Source organism: Archocentrus centrarchus, chromosome 20 (assembly GCF_007364275.1).
Source record: "Archocentrus centrarchus isolate MPI-CPG fArcCen1 chromosome 20, fArcCen1, whole genome shotgun sequence".
Classification (NCBI taxonomy): Eukaryota; Metazoa; Chordata; class Actinopteri; order Cichliformes; family Cichlidae; genus Archocentrus; species Archocentrus centrarchus.
The window spans coordinates 15,402,067-15,416,119 of record NC_044365.1 but is presented as its reverse complement, the minus strand read 5'-3'; the positions used below and the strand labels follow the sequence as shown (position 1 = coordinate 15,416,119).

At 39.5% G+C, this 14,053-nt stretch overlaps 1 pseudogene; it reads right to left on the bottom strand.

Moving 5' to 3' along the window:
- Positions 1-5,402: 5,402 nt before the first annotated feature.
- LOC115799926 (uncharacterized) lies at positions 5,403-13,543 on the bottom strand (annotated as a pseudogene).
- Between the last annotated feature and the right edge of the window lie 510 nt (positions 13,544-14,053).

The following is a 14,053-nucleotide window of genomic DNA, read 5'->3' as shown; positions in this document are numbered from 1 at the left end:
CACATCACACCTCCACCCTTCTGAGCTTTGAGCCACCAATCGAATGTCTTTCCGAGAAACAGCTTCACACAAACACAAGTATGTGTACAGACACTTTAATACCACCTCTTTGTGCATTGTCATGAGTGAGCCCAGATGATCTTTGGTTTTCCAGGTTGACTGACACTGACTTTTTTCCTCTTGTAGTTAAAGTTAAAAAAAGAAAAAGAAAAGACCATTTGCATAACTGAGTTTTTGGCAGCTTATGGAGAAATATTTATACAACAAATACTAAACTTGAGCTTTAACTTAAACCATTAAATTGAATTGCATGGCAGATTCTTGGTTACATTGAAATGTTTTGCCCCTGAAAACTAAAAGAAGCACTCACTAAAGGTCTAAAGGTATGAATACTGAAATCTAGAGGCGCACTCACGTTTGTGTGTTTCTTTTGATGTGTGCTTTAGCAGATGATCAGATGAGGTTCACACTCTGCTCTGGAGGAAATGTATGACAGAAACATGTATGACTGATATCCACACAGCAGTTTCCTGTTGGGCCTCAACTGCACTAACTGAAGTTGATGGACTCGACCTCTCTGCCATGTTTGTGCTGTTGGTGCCTTTTTTGAGCATTTTTAATGCAATTATCTGACAAATAACCAACAAACCCATTCAAAGAGTTTCTGCTTCAGTCCTGTTCAGTGAAATTCAGTCTTTTTTAGATCTTTGTCTGTTACTAATGAGCAGCTTGCTAACCACACTTGCTAGTGATAAGACTCATCATCCACATACAGTAGTTTCTATCGGACCCCCCTAAAAATCCAACATGGAGGCAGAAAACCTCTGATATGACAAAGACCTCCCACTCTGTGGTCTTCCAGTTTCATAGGGGAACTTGCAAGATAATCCAGAATGAATATGACTCATTAAGCTGTAGTAGAAAAGCTCAGGAGGTCCACAGTTTGCAAAGAGTTAAACTAGCTGGAAACATTTCATTCTGTACACCACATCGTATTTTAGCTTGTAGTTAAGAAAAACTTCTACTGCTACATTTAGTGACCGTGTCTTCTTGTTAGTCCTTAACTGACCAATCAGCATGCATTACCAGAATATCTTTTGGGTAAAATTAGATCACGTGTAAGCAAAAGTAAAGGGTAGAAGTGTCTTATTTATATTCAGACGTGTTGAGAAAACTCATAAAATCTTTGGTCTCTTTCAGATAAAAGCAGCTGTTGGTAATTATTTTAATTCCTATTTATTTCTGACTAATTCTCGAGCACCCCCTCTGCTTTGCTGTACTGTGGCACAAGAGGAAGTCATATGGCTGTGTCAGGTGGAGGCTTCACATGCTACGGTGATGTCACAGTAGCTATTTCTATCTATGATATACAGTCTACTGCAAAGAATAAAAGCCAGTAAAATCCTGGCTTCGTCCCTTGTCAGCATGCCACACTTGTTACTATCCTTTTAGTTTCACTCCAGACTATGTCAGGCACAATACACACAAGTAACTCTTGAGAAAACAATTGTGTTGACAACAGGTTCTAAAAATAGTCATTCAGCTATAAGACATGACTGCTCTGACATCTTTACACTCGTGCAACATGTCAGGAAAAGAAGAGTGACCAAAAGGATTGCCAAAAACCTAAAATTCCCACATGATCATATTTAAAGATTGGTTGGCACATACTATAATTGAAAAACGTTACCACTTCCTAGTTCAGGGTTCAGGAACCACATGAGTTATTGTAGAGGGAAAAAATGACTTGGCTCTGGATCTTGTATCAGCAAATTTATTAGAAAAAGAAACTGTGACCCGCCACTACACAGGAACTCCTACAGACAGTCTGAGTGCAGAAAAATGCTGATGAATGAAGAGGTAGTGTCATATTATAATGATGAACCGGAGGCAGAGAGGAGGAAGTAGGGAGGAATATTCCAGACTTGCTGTCATCCAGTTCAACTGAACTTACTGGAAACATCCCAGTCTATTTTATTATTATTATTATTATTATTATTATTATTATTATTATTATTATTATTATTATTATTATTATTATAAAATGTAAATACAATTGTTCCTAGCACAGAACCCTGTGGAACTCCATAATTAACCTTAGTGTGTGAAGAAGACTCCCCATTTACGTGAACAACCTGGAGTCTATTAGATAAATATGATTCAAACCACTGCAGTGCAGTACCTTTAATACCTATAGCATGCTCTAATCAAAGCTTCATCAGATGATGATGACCTGCTGGTTGGCCTTCCTAAAAAACAGGAAACCAGAGCAGGGAGACACACTGACATATCCTCACTGCTTATCATAAATAACTAAAATAAGGTATGAATAGAAAGTAACAGTTAGGGTTCTTCTCCCTCCATGGCTTATACAGGTGCTGGTCATAAAATTAGAATATCATGAAAAAGTTGATTTATTTCAATAATTCAAACTCAAAAAGTGAAACTTGTATATTATATTCATTCATTATACACAGACTGATATATTTCAAATGTTTATTTCTTTTAATTGTGATTATTATAACTGAAAACTAATAAAAACCCCAAATTCAGTATCTCTGAAAATTAGAGTAATGTGAAAGGGTTCAATATTGAAGACACCTGGTGCCACACTCTAATCAGCTTCAAAACACCTGCAAAGGCCTTTAAATGGTCTCTAGTTCTGTAGGCTACACAGTCATGGGGAAGACTGCTGACTTGACAGTTGTCTAAAAGATGACCACTGACAGTTTGCACAAGAAGGGAAAGACACAAAACATCATTGCTAAAGACGCTGGCTGCTCACAGAGCTCTGTGTCCAAGCACATTAATAGAGAGGCGAAGGGAAGGAAAAGATGTGGTAGAAAAAGATGTACAAGCAACAGGGATAACCACACCCTGGAGATGATTGTGAAACAAAAGCCATTCAAAAATGTGGGGGAGATTCACAAAGAGTGGACTGCAGCTGGAGTCAGTGCTTCAAGAACCACCACGCACAGACGTATGCAAGACATGAGTTTCAGCTGTCGCAGCTCTTGTGTCAAGCCACTCTTGAACAAGAGACAGCGTCAGAAGCGTCTCGCCTGGGCTAAAGACAAAAAGGACTGGACTGCTGCTGAGTGCTCCAAAGTTATGTTCTCTGATCAAAATAAATTTTGCATTTCCTTTGGAAATCAAGGTTCCAGAGTCTGGAGGAAGAGAGGAGAGGCACAGAATCCACGTTGGCTGAGGTCCAGTGTAAAGTTTCCACAGTCAGTGATGGTTTGGGGTGCCATGTCATCTGCTGGTGTTGGTCCACTGTGTTTTCTGAGGTCCAAGGTCAACGCAGCCATCTACCAAGAAGTTTTAGAGCACTTCATGCTTCCTGCTGCTGACCAACTTTATGGAGATGCAGATTTCATTTTCCAACAGGACTTGACACCTGCACACAGTGCCAAAGCTACCAGTACCTGCTTTAAGGACCATGGTATCCCTGTTCTTAATTGGCCAGCAAACTCGCTTGACCTTAACCCCATAGAAAATCGATGAGGTATTATGAAGAGGAAGATGTGATACACCAGACCCAACAATTCAGAAGAGCTGAAGGCCACTATCAGAGCAACCTGGGCTCTCATAACACCTGAGCAGTGCCACAGACTGATCGACTCCATTGCTGCAGTAATCCAGGCAAAAGGAGCCCCAACTAAATGTTGAGTGCTGTACATGCTCACACTTTTCATGTTCATACTTTCAGTTGACCAACATTTCTACAAATGCTTAATATTCTAATTTTTGGAGATACTGAATTTGGGGTTTTCATTAGTTGTCAGTTAAAATCATCAAAATGAAAAGAAATGAACATTTGAAATATCAGTCTGTGTGTAATGAAGGAATATAATATACAAGTTTCACTTTTTGAATGGAATTACTGAAATAAATCAACTTTTTCATGATATTCTAATTTTATGACCAGCACTTGTATATTCCTGCTGTGTGTCATGCTTTTTATACATTAAAGGTAAAAATATAGTCACAAATCTTCCTGCAGACTCCTCTATCCTCTTTTTTTTACAGATGCATTCCAGGAATTGAAACATAGTGATTAATTTGTCATTCACAGGCAGGACAGAGGAGTCAGTGAAGCACAAAATAAAGAAACAAAAACAGCTCATTCATACTGGTGAATGAATGAAACATAATGACTAACAGGGCTGGTCACTTCATTTAGTCTCTTCAAGCTAAACTAAAAAAAAAAAAAAAAGACCATATCTTAAAGTGCTGACAGAATGACTCATGAGGGTGATGATACTCTCTCCTGGCAGGCACTTGCTTTTGCACAAGAAATGTGTCACAAGTACAAAAAACTGAAAGGAAAGTAAGACAGTGCTGTATCACTTCACTGAGTTTTGCAGGCATTTATTTATTGCAAAACTCTCTTAAAGTCCCATCACAACATTAGGTTGAGCTCTGGACTTTGGGCCATTGCGGCACCTTGAAACTTTTCTTTTTGTGCTTGGGATCATTACATGACCCAGCCTGGGCCAAGCTTTAGCAGTCAGATGATCTCCTCTGATTTGACTCTAAAATACTTTGGTATACAGAGGACTTTATGGTTGACTCAATGACTGCAAGATGCCCAGCCCCAGTGGCTGCAAAACAAGTCCAAACCAGCACTGTGTTTGATAGTTGGTATGAGGTATTTGTGTTAATATACTGTGTTTGACATTCAATGAATGTGGTGCTGTGCATTATGGCCGGACATTTGCACTTTGGTCTCGTCTGTCCAAAAGACATTGTACCAGACATCTTGTGGTTTCTTCAGATGCAACTTGGCAAACCTTCCAAATACGCCATACTTGTTCAGTCTTTTCTGACTGTATTATCTTGAATGTTAACATGCTAACTGAGGTCTGTGGAGTCTGAAAAGTAGCTGAGCATTGCACGGTCTGACCTTGTGATCATTTGCTTGGATGTGCACACCTGGAGCGACTGGTAGCTGTCTTTTAATGTTTTTCACTTCTCAATGTAGAAAGATGGCCTTCAAATTGCTTGGAAATTGCCTTATAGCCCTTTCAAGATTGATGGGCAGCAACAATTGCTTCTCTAAGATCACTGGCAGTATCTTGCCTCTTTGGCATTGTGATAACATACACTTGATTGCTCCATACCAAGAAATTGCTAAATGTCTGCTTTTATAGAGATGCTCATACTCGCTGATGATTAGCAGCACCTGGCTGCTACTTATCCTCTTATTTACTCAGTTTTTCTGCTTCTACATTTAGGCTTTGTTTTTGTTAAATAATGACAATATAAAGCCTGAAAGAGGGTGTAGTTTCTTTTTCACATGTTCATCAGCTTGTTATCATTGTGGATAATTCAAAGTCGATGAGCTGAAGACAAAGAAAAAAAAAACACTGAATGTAAGACGGGATTTAAACCCTTTATTTCTGAACATCGTGGCTGCATCATTTCTCCTCAGAAGAAGTTGTGACAGGATTTCCAATAAATATATATCGAAAGACATCAAGACAATTAAATTAACTAGTGAACTATATCAAACAAAATGTTGTACAGTAAATGCTGATAAATAAACATGACAATAAATATTTATCCTACTGTAACAGCACAGGTCAATTAAATTCAACTAATAAATAGTTCCACGTTTAAATGAATTGAAAGAAACTAAAAATTAATCATAATAATTTAACCTAAGTATGTTCATCAGGTGTTCTCCAATAACGGTATAACATTTGAACAAATGTTCAGAGGTGTTTTCTTCATCAGACGGAGGCCCGCTCATCCCTGCTCTCTGACAAGGTCTCAGCAGGGGACGTGTTGGAGGTAGATGAGGAGGAAGGCAGAGCACTGGAGGGTGATGGAGGAGAGGCAGTGGACGTTATGATGGAGAGGAGGGAGGTTGGAGATGTAGAGACCGCAGATGGGATGGTGGACCGGGCTTTTGCTTTCCTGAGGAAAAAAAACACAAAGACAAAAATGAGACTACAGGTTTGACTGCAGGACCGAATAAAAGTGTCAATGAGCATGTGATTAAACATTAAACTCACTCGAATTCAGCAATCTTGGGAAGAACCCAGGGAGCTCTCACATAGGAGCAGAAAAGACCGGACTGTGTCTGGAAGCTGCAGGAATGACAAACAAATTAAACATTAATACTTAAAAAATGCATTTTATTAAATTGGCTTTGTTCAGTGTTAAACTGCCTGGTAAGTTGCTTTAAAGTACTGAAATATCGGCATAATTCAAAACCACACACCAACTTTAGATTACCTCAATGTACCCAGTATATTTAGTTGAAAAGCAAAGATCTTAGTTGATTAAAGTTAATCTTCAACAGTTTTTCAAGACCATAATCATTCTTTTAAGGCCTCAAAGTATTACTTACATGACTGCATTGACACATGGATGCCTTGCTCTCTGGACCAAGTATCCCAAGATTGGTTCCTTAATCTCCTTATTGGTGACTTTGGTGCAGCAACTTGCCGGCTTTACTGTTGAAAGAGAGATGTTTAAATAAAGGCATTTTAATATAAAATAGCACCATTTGAAAGCTCTTAAGCAGACTTTATTTTAAACTTACTTTCTGATCCAGACACAGTCACAGCCACCAGAACAACAGCGACCAGCGCAAACAGACTTCCAGAGTTTACCATTTTCAAAAAGCTTGATAAATATGAGGTTAAATATGCAGTAAACCTTCGTCTCTGCAGAGCTTGATGAACTGACAAATGTCTCGAGACGTTGGATATTTAAAGCGATCCGAAAAAGCAGAAGCGATCCGTCCGGTTTCCTCATCTTCCTTCTTTTTTCTGACCTTTTCTCCTCCTTTTTCTTCATGTGAAGGAGTTTCGTGCTGATGTGGAGAATTCCAAGACACTTACATCCGGAAGCACTTTTATCACAGAGTGTCAAAGAGAAGTGATGGTAATGGTTTGTCCTGACTATTCAAGTGTGGGTGTTAGGAGTTACACAAAAGCTGCAGGTCATTCTTATTTTAATTAGTAGATTCATTAGAGATTATTAATTCTTCAATTAATCAATTAAGTAAGCGTAAATCAGTTATTCAACTTTATCTAAACTGGTCATGGCTAAAAATAAGAATTCTCTGTTAAAGCTTTCATTTGAAGTTATTTTAGGGGCAGCACGGTGGCGTGGTGGTTAGCACTGTTAACATCTAGGTCTGGGTTCGATTCCCCTTTGGCCCAGACCTCTCGCTGTGTGGAGTTTGCATGTTCCCCCTGTGTCTGCATGAGTGGTTGTCTGTCTCTCTGTGTTAGCCCTGCGACAGGCTGGCGGCCTGTACAGGTGTACCCTGCCTCTCACCCTGTGTCAGCTGGGATAGGCTCCAGCCCCCCCCCGCGAACCTGAAAAGGATAAATGGAACAGAATGAATGGATGAAAGATATATATAGATATATCTTTCATCCATTCATTCATTTATTCTGTTCCATTTATCCTTTTGGTTTCACAATGTTACTTATGTTAAAGTAAATTTCTGTAGTATGCATGACAAACTCTTTGGCAATCATTCTGGGCAGGGCACGTTCACGTATGCTGTCACAAGCATGTTCCAGTGCCGTGACGCATGGACGTGTCACTTTGAACCCCGGGTCCCTGCGCATGTGTGAGAAATTATGCAACACTAGAGTTTGGGGAAAACGGAAGAAAATCTTCAAATTTTACAGAAACTTTTATGAATAAGGGGAAGTAACTGAAAGCCATTGCAAGCACAGTCACACTCCAAAGACTTGGTAGATTTAGGAGAAATACTGTCCATTAAAAGTAAAATGAGGACATGATGACTTCAGTAAACTTGTACATAACAATGAATTTCATGTAAAATAAATTTCAAAATCTCAAATGAGTATTTGGAGTAAGATTCCTATTAAACTTGGAGACAGGTGCAAAATTTAGGTAGCAGTAATGGTGTGTGAATCACTGTTGAAATATAAAGTCTAGTGTCTGTTTATTTGGCAACAATATTTTTTAACAAAAGTCAAATGAACAGAAAACTAGACAGCATTCACTGCAAAAAAAAATCCTTAACATTTTATTTATAAGCACCTTTCATCACATCCAAGGACATGTTATGGGGAAAACAAGACAATCACATAAAAGGACAAACAGAAACTAAAATGACCAAAAGGAACTAAGAGTATGCAATTTTGAACAGGTAAGTTTTGAGTCGTGATTTGAAGATATGTAGAGCGTCAATATTGGGAATGTCAGGTGGGAGAGAATTCCATAGCTGGAGGGTGGAAGGTGGAGGGTGTGAAAGGAGGAGGTGATGTGAAGAAGTTCGGCCAGATAAGGAGGGGCGAGGTTGTGGATGGCCTTAAATGCAAACAGGAGGATTTTGAACTGAAGAATTCTGAACTTAACTGGAAGCCAGTGGAGCTGCTGAAGGACTGGGGTGACGTGGTGAAATGAGGGGGTTCTGGTGATAATGCGAGCATCAGAGTTTTGAACTATTTGAAGCTTCTGGAGGGATTTGAGAGGGAGGCCAAATAGAAGGGAATTACAATAGTCAATATGGGAGGTAACAAGACTAAACAAGGATGGAGGTGGTATGTGGGGAGAGGGAGGGGCGGAGGTGATTTATGTTTTGTAGGTGGAAATATGCAGACTGGGTAATACTACTGATATGAGAGTGAAAGGATAGAGCGCCGTCTAGGATGACACCCAGACTCTTAACCTGAGGGGAGGGGAAAACTGAGGAGCTGGTGATGGTGAGGGAGAAACTGCCGACTTTGGATAAGGTGGATTTTGTTCTGATGACGAGGAACTCAGTCTTGTCACTGTTTAATTTAAGAAAGTTTGAGGTGAACCAGGATTTGATTTCAGATAAGCAGGTGGTGAGGGAGGAGGGTGGGAGGGAAGAGTTAGGCTTTGTGGATAAATAGAGCTGAGTGTTAACTGCGAAAACAATGGAAATGTTGAATTTACAAAAAATATTGCCAACGGGTAAGTGATGAAAAGGAGGGGCCCCAGGACAGAGCCTTGAGGCACACCTGACATTACAGGAGAGGGAGGGATTTGAAAGATTTAAGCTGGATGAACTGAGTGCGGCCTGAGAGATAAGAACCAGTCAAGAGGGTTGTGGGAGCTGCCGATAGAAGCTAATCTGTAGAGAAGGATGGTGTGGGAGATGGTGTCAAAGGCCACACTCAGATCAAGGAGGATAAAGAGTAATCCAGAGTCAGCTGCCATGAGAATGTTTTGTGATTTTTCAATAAAGCAGTTTCTTTGCTATGGTGGGGGCGGAAACCAGACTGGAATTGTTCATAAAGTCTGAGTTACATAGATGTTAAGTTGAATAACAACAGTTTTTTTTACAGTATCTTGGAAATGAAGGGTAGGTTAGAGATGAGGGAAGATTATTGTAGTTGTTTGGATCAGAACCAGGCTTTTTCAGAACTGAGGTGACAGCTGCAGTTCAGAAGAGAGTGGGAACAATTCCAGTGGTAATCGAAGAATTAATGATGGCAGATATGAAGGGGAGGAGAGAGGAGAGGCAGGATTTAACCAGAGCTGTAGGAAGAGGATCAAGAAGACATGTGGAGGGCTTGGATTTCTGGATGAGGTCAGTGATTTCAGAGGGAGATGGTAGTTGAAAGCCGGAGAGCAGCTGATAGAGGTGGGGAAGTTTGGATGGAGGGAGGGGAGCAGAGACAGGACACAGATGTTGGTGGATTTTGTTGATTTTTTTTCTCCACAACTTAAGGGCGTTACAGTGGAGTAAAAATGAGAAGGAAATAAGTCAGCCGGGTGGAAAATATTATTTAGCAGTGAAAACAGTGAGAAGATAACTGGAATAATGTATCACAGGAGAAAGGCAGCTCGCATGTTCAAAAGTTCATTCGGCCAAAGAACACAAGACATCGCCAAAAAAAAACACCAAAAAGTTTACACTGGTAAGCACTGGTAAGTCCACTTAACCGGATGTTCTGTGGTCCCAGAGGTGTTAGATATTAACAGGAGTTTTTCTGTATTTCTTACTAACTGCAATGCATTGTGGGATTAAAAACATCAAAAGGAGGCAGCTGTTACACTGACAGGCTTTGTTTGGATTTTGGTCTCTGGAGCTGGAGAAACTGCCTTCACATTTCTGCAGTTAATATTAAAATATATATATTTTAATATTAAAATAATGTACCTCAAAAGACTTAATTTTATTTAGAAATAATTGCTAAATCATGAATATACTGTGAGTAAAGTTATGAGGAAGCTGCTCCCATCGGTCTTCCCCTCTCATTTTCTTCATTCACGAGCTTCTCAAAGTTCTCCTTCCATGATCTCCACACACTCCTCACTCGTTAGTAAATTTCCAGTTCATTACTTCCTCATTCCAACACCCAGTCTCCTTGTCTTTCTTCCTCCATGCAGTGGATATACTTTTAAAAAAATTTATAATATAATAATACTTTGAAAAAAGAGACCATCCTTAGACCAAAGTATTCAAATGCCCATAAACATTTTCTGTTCATAAAATATAACAAAATAACTACTAGATTTACCGACTGTTACTTTGACTCAACAATATGTAATCCTTCATCAGAATCATTTTTATTACCAAATGTGTCAGGACATCACTGCTGAGATATTACACAACAAAAAGGGAACCTTTCTTTGGCTGACAAATCCAAAGAAAAAGACCAAAAAAGGTCAAACTGTCATGGTCCTGGCCAGTGGCCCAGTGTTTTATGTTCCTTTTGTATAGTTTTATTTGTGTTACGGTTTCTGTGTGTGTCTCCCTAGGTGTCAAGTCTGTGTGTACAATGTTAGGGTAGTTCCTGTTTTGTTTTGGTCTGTCTTTGGTCCTTGTGCTTTAGGTTTCGTTTTGCCTCCTGTGTTTCCCTCCCAGCTGTTTCCCATTTGCCCATTACCTAGTGTGTATATATTGTCTGTGTTCCAGTCAGTTCTTTGTCGCATCATTAGCTGTACTCTGCTGTCTTGCATGTATATCAAGTCAAGCCATTTGTAATCTTTCCCTGTCAGGGTTTGTTCCAGGGAGAGTTCATGTTTTGGTTGTGTAGGAGATGTGTAAATGAAAACCGAGTGTACAAACACCATCCCGGAGTTCTGCATTTGGGGTCCTCCTTCCCGCCTGCTCAGTGGCGATCCATGACACAAACACATTTGCTCAATAAAATGGGGTTGGCCTCTACAGTTCATTTACCCTTCAGAAAAGCTATGGCCCAGATTATTATTATTTTTCATTTGTAGCCATTTGGTTGTGAAGAGTTGGCTGTGGGGGGCAGAGTTGGACTCAAGTGCAGGAGGCAGGGAGACAAAATTTAACTCAAAATGCAGATTTAATGCTGAAATCACAAGATTCCATTTTAGAAAGAAAGAAAAAACCATGAACACAAACTTCACAGGACAGGAGTCCAGAATATAAAACCTTGGAGACAAACAGGGGACACTCAGACCAGAGAAACATAAAGCTTCACAAGGACACTGAGGAACACTGAGATCTTAAATACTCACCAGGTAATTAGGGATAGTGGCCACAGCAGAGGAGAAAAGGTGAACAGAATCAGACTTAACGAGGCAAGGGGACGCAAAGGTAAGCAGCATGCACAGGGACCACTGATTCCCAAAACAAAACAGGAAGTGAGATAACTAAACGGGGAACTAAGACAACACAGGAGGGAGGAACACTAACTTTCCTATAAACATACTTTATAGGAACCTAAACGAGACAGAATATAAACCCACAGAACGTTTACAAAACAAAACTCAAAAGTCCAAAAAACTCAGAAAACTGGGCAAACTGACCCAGGACCAGGACACTGGCACATTTCACTTCTGCTACTCTGAGTAGCTAAACTGAACATGTCGACTGGGTTTCCACACATCCCTGCAAGCTCCCTGGTACAAAGTCTGTTTCATGTCCAGCTGGGTCCACGTGTGAGCTGGAATTTGTCATCAAAATGGGCGTCCTGTTCCTAAGCTGGCTACACAAAACTCTTGTGTACTACATGTGATAAAGACAGTTTCAGATTGAGCCCAGTCCTGATTCTCCAACACTGAAGTTAATGTGCGACAACAGCCGCAGTTATATCAAACTACAGCTGTACAGTATTTCTCAGAAAGAAATGGCAGAAACACACACAGTAAGATGGAAATAAAAAGGTGGATACAAGATCATTAATTCAGTTTTTATTTCTGACCATCAGAGTCTGCTCAACAAAAGCTTTAAATAAATATTTCAAGATATTTGCTCATTTCTGGACTCCATCAGAATGTGTTTGATCCACAAATCAATCATACAAATAGATGATCAAATTTCGAACCATCATGTTTGCACAACTTCACCTTATGACACTTTTTCAATAAATAAATATCTTTAAGCTTGGTGAACACATGCCTGCATGTAGTTATAATAAAACAAACTCTTTCTTCTATACAGTGACTTGGAAAAACTGAAAACTACTGTATCAGCACAGATCAACCAGATTCAACTAATAAATAATTAATATTTAATAATGTAACGTAAGTTTGTTCAGGAGCTTTGCAGAGGCGTTTTCTTCATCAGACGGAGGCCCGCTCATCCCTGCTCTCTGAAAAGGTCTCAGCAGGGGACGTGCTGGAGGTAGATGAGGAGGAAGGCAGAGCAGCGGAGGGTGATGGAGGAGAGGCGGTGGACATTATGATGGAGAGGAGGGAGGTTGGAGATGTAGAGACCGCAGATGGGATGGTGGACTGGGCTTTTGCTTTCCTGAGAAAAGACAAAAATATATGAGATTACAGGTTTGTGACTGCGGGACTGATTACATGACTGAACAAAAGTGTCAATGATCATGTGATTAAATAAACATTAAACTCACTCGAATTAAACAATCTTGCGAAGAACCCAGGGAGCTCTCACATAGGAGCAGAAAAGACCGGACTGTGTCTGGAAGCTGCAGGAATGACAAAGTTAAACATTAATACTTAAAAAAAAATGCATTTTATTAAATTCACTTGGTTCAAATAATTTCCTATAAAAATACTGAATAATCAGCTTAATTCAAAACTACACACCATTAAAAAAATTAAAAGAAAAAGCACTAAGCACTTCAGATCTAAAATTGTAGAATAACTCCATGTATCCACTATATGTAGTTGGAAAACAAAGATCTTAATTTAAAAATCTGATGTTTTTTAAATCTCTAACAAATTTTCTTGACTATAATCTTTTTTTTAAGTCTCAAAGTATTACTTACATGACTGCATTGACACATGGATGCCTTGCTCTCTGGACCAAGTATCCCACGATTGGTTCCTTAATCTCCTTATTGGTGACTTTGGTGCAGCAGGTAGCCAGCTTTTCTGTTGAAACAGGAATTATGTGTTAAAAAAGGCATTTCTTTTATATAAAATAGAGCCATCTGAAAGATCTTAAACAGAGTTTATCTTAAGTTTAAACTTACCATTTGATGCAGACACACTCACAGCCAGCAGGGCGACAGCGACCAGCGCAAACAGACTTCCAGAGTTTACCATTTTCAAAAAGCTTGATAAATATGAGGTTAAATATTCAGTAAATGATTATTTGGTCCTTCTTCTCCCTTTGTCTCCGCAGAGCTCGATGAACTGACCAATGTCTCGAGACGTTGGATATTTAAAGACCTGAAAAAGCAGAAGTGATCCGTCTGGTTTTCTCCTTCTTTTTCTTCATGTGAATGAGTTTAAGGCTGATGTCAGGGGAATTCCGAGACACATCCGGAATCACTTTCATCGCACAGTTTCCAAGAGAAGCGGTGGTGATGGTTGCAGGTCATACTTGTGGCATGACTTATTTTATTAGTAGATTAATTAAAGATGGTTTATTTATTGAAGACTTAATAAAGAGTAATGAGTGTAAATTAGTTATTTAACTTCATCTAAACGGGTCATGGCTAAACATAAGAATGCTCTCAGTTAAAATAACTTATGAATCAAAGCTTTTTAATAAAATTTTAACTATTCTCATTTTAAAAAGTCAGTTCTGAAGTATGACACGAACTCTTTGGTAATCATTCTGGGCAGGGCACCTTAAAGTATGCTGTCACAAGCCGCCTCCAGCACCGTGACACATGTATGCATCACT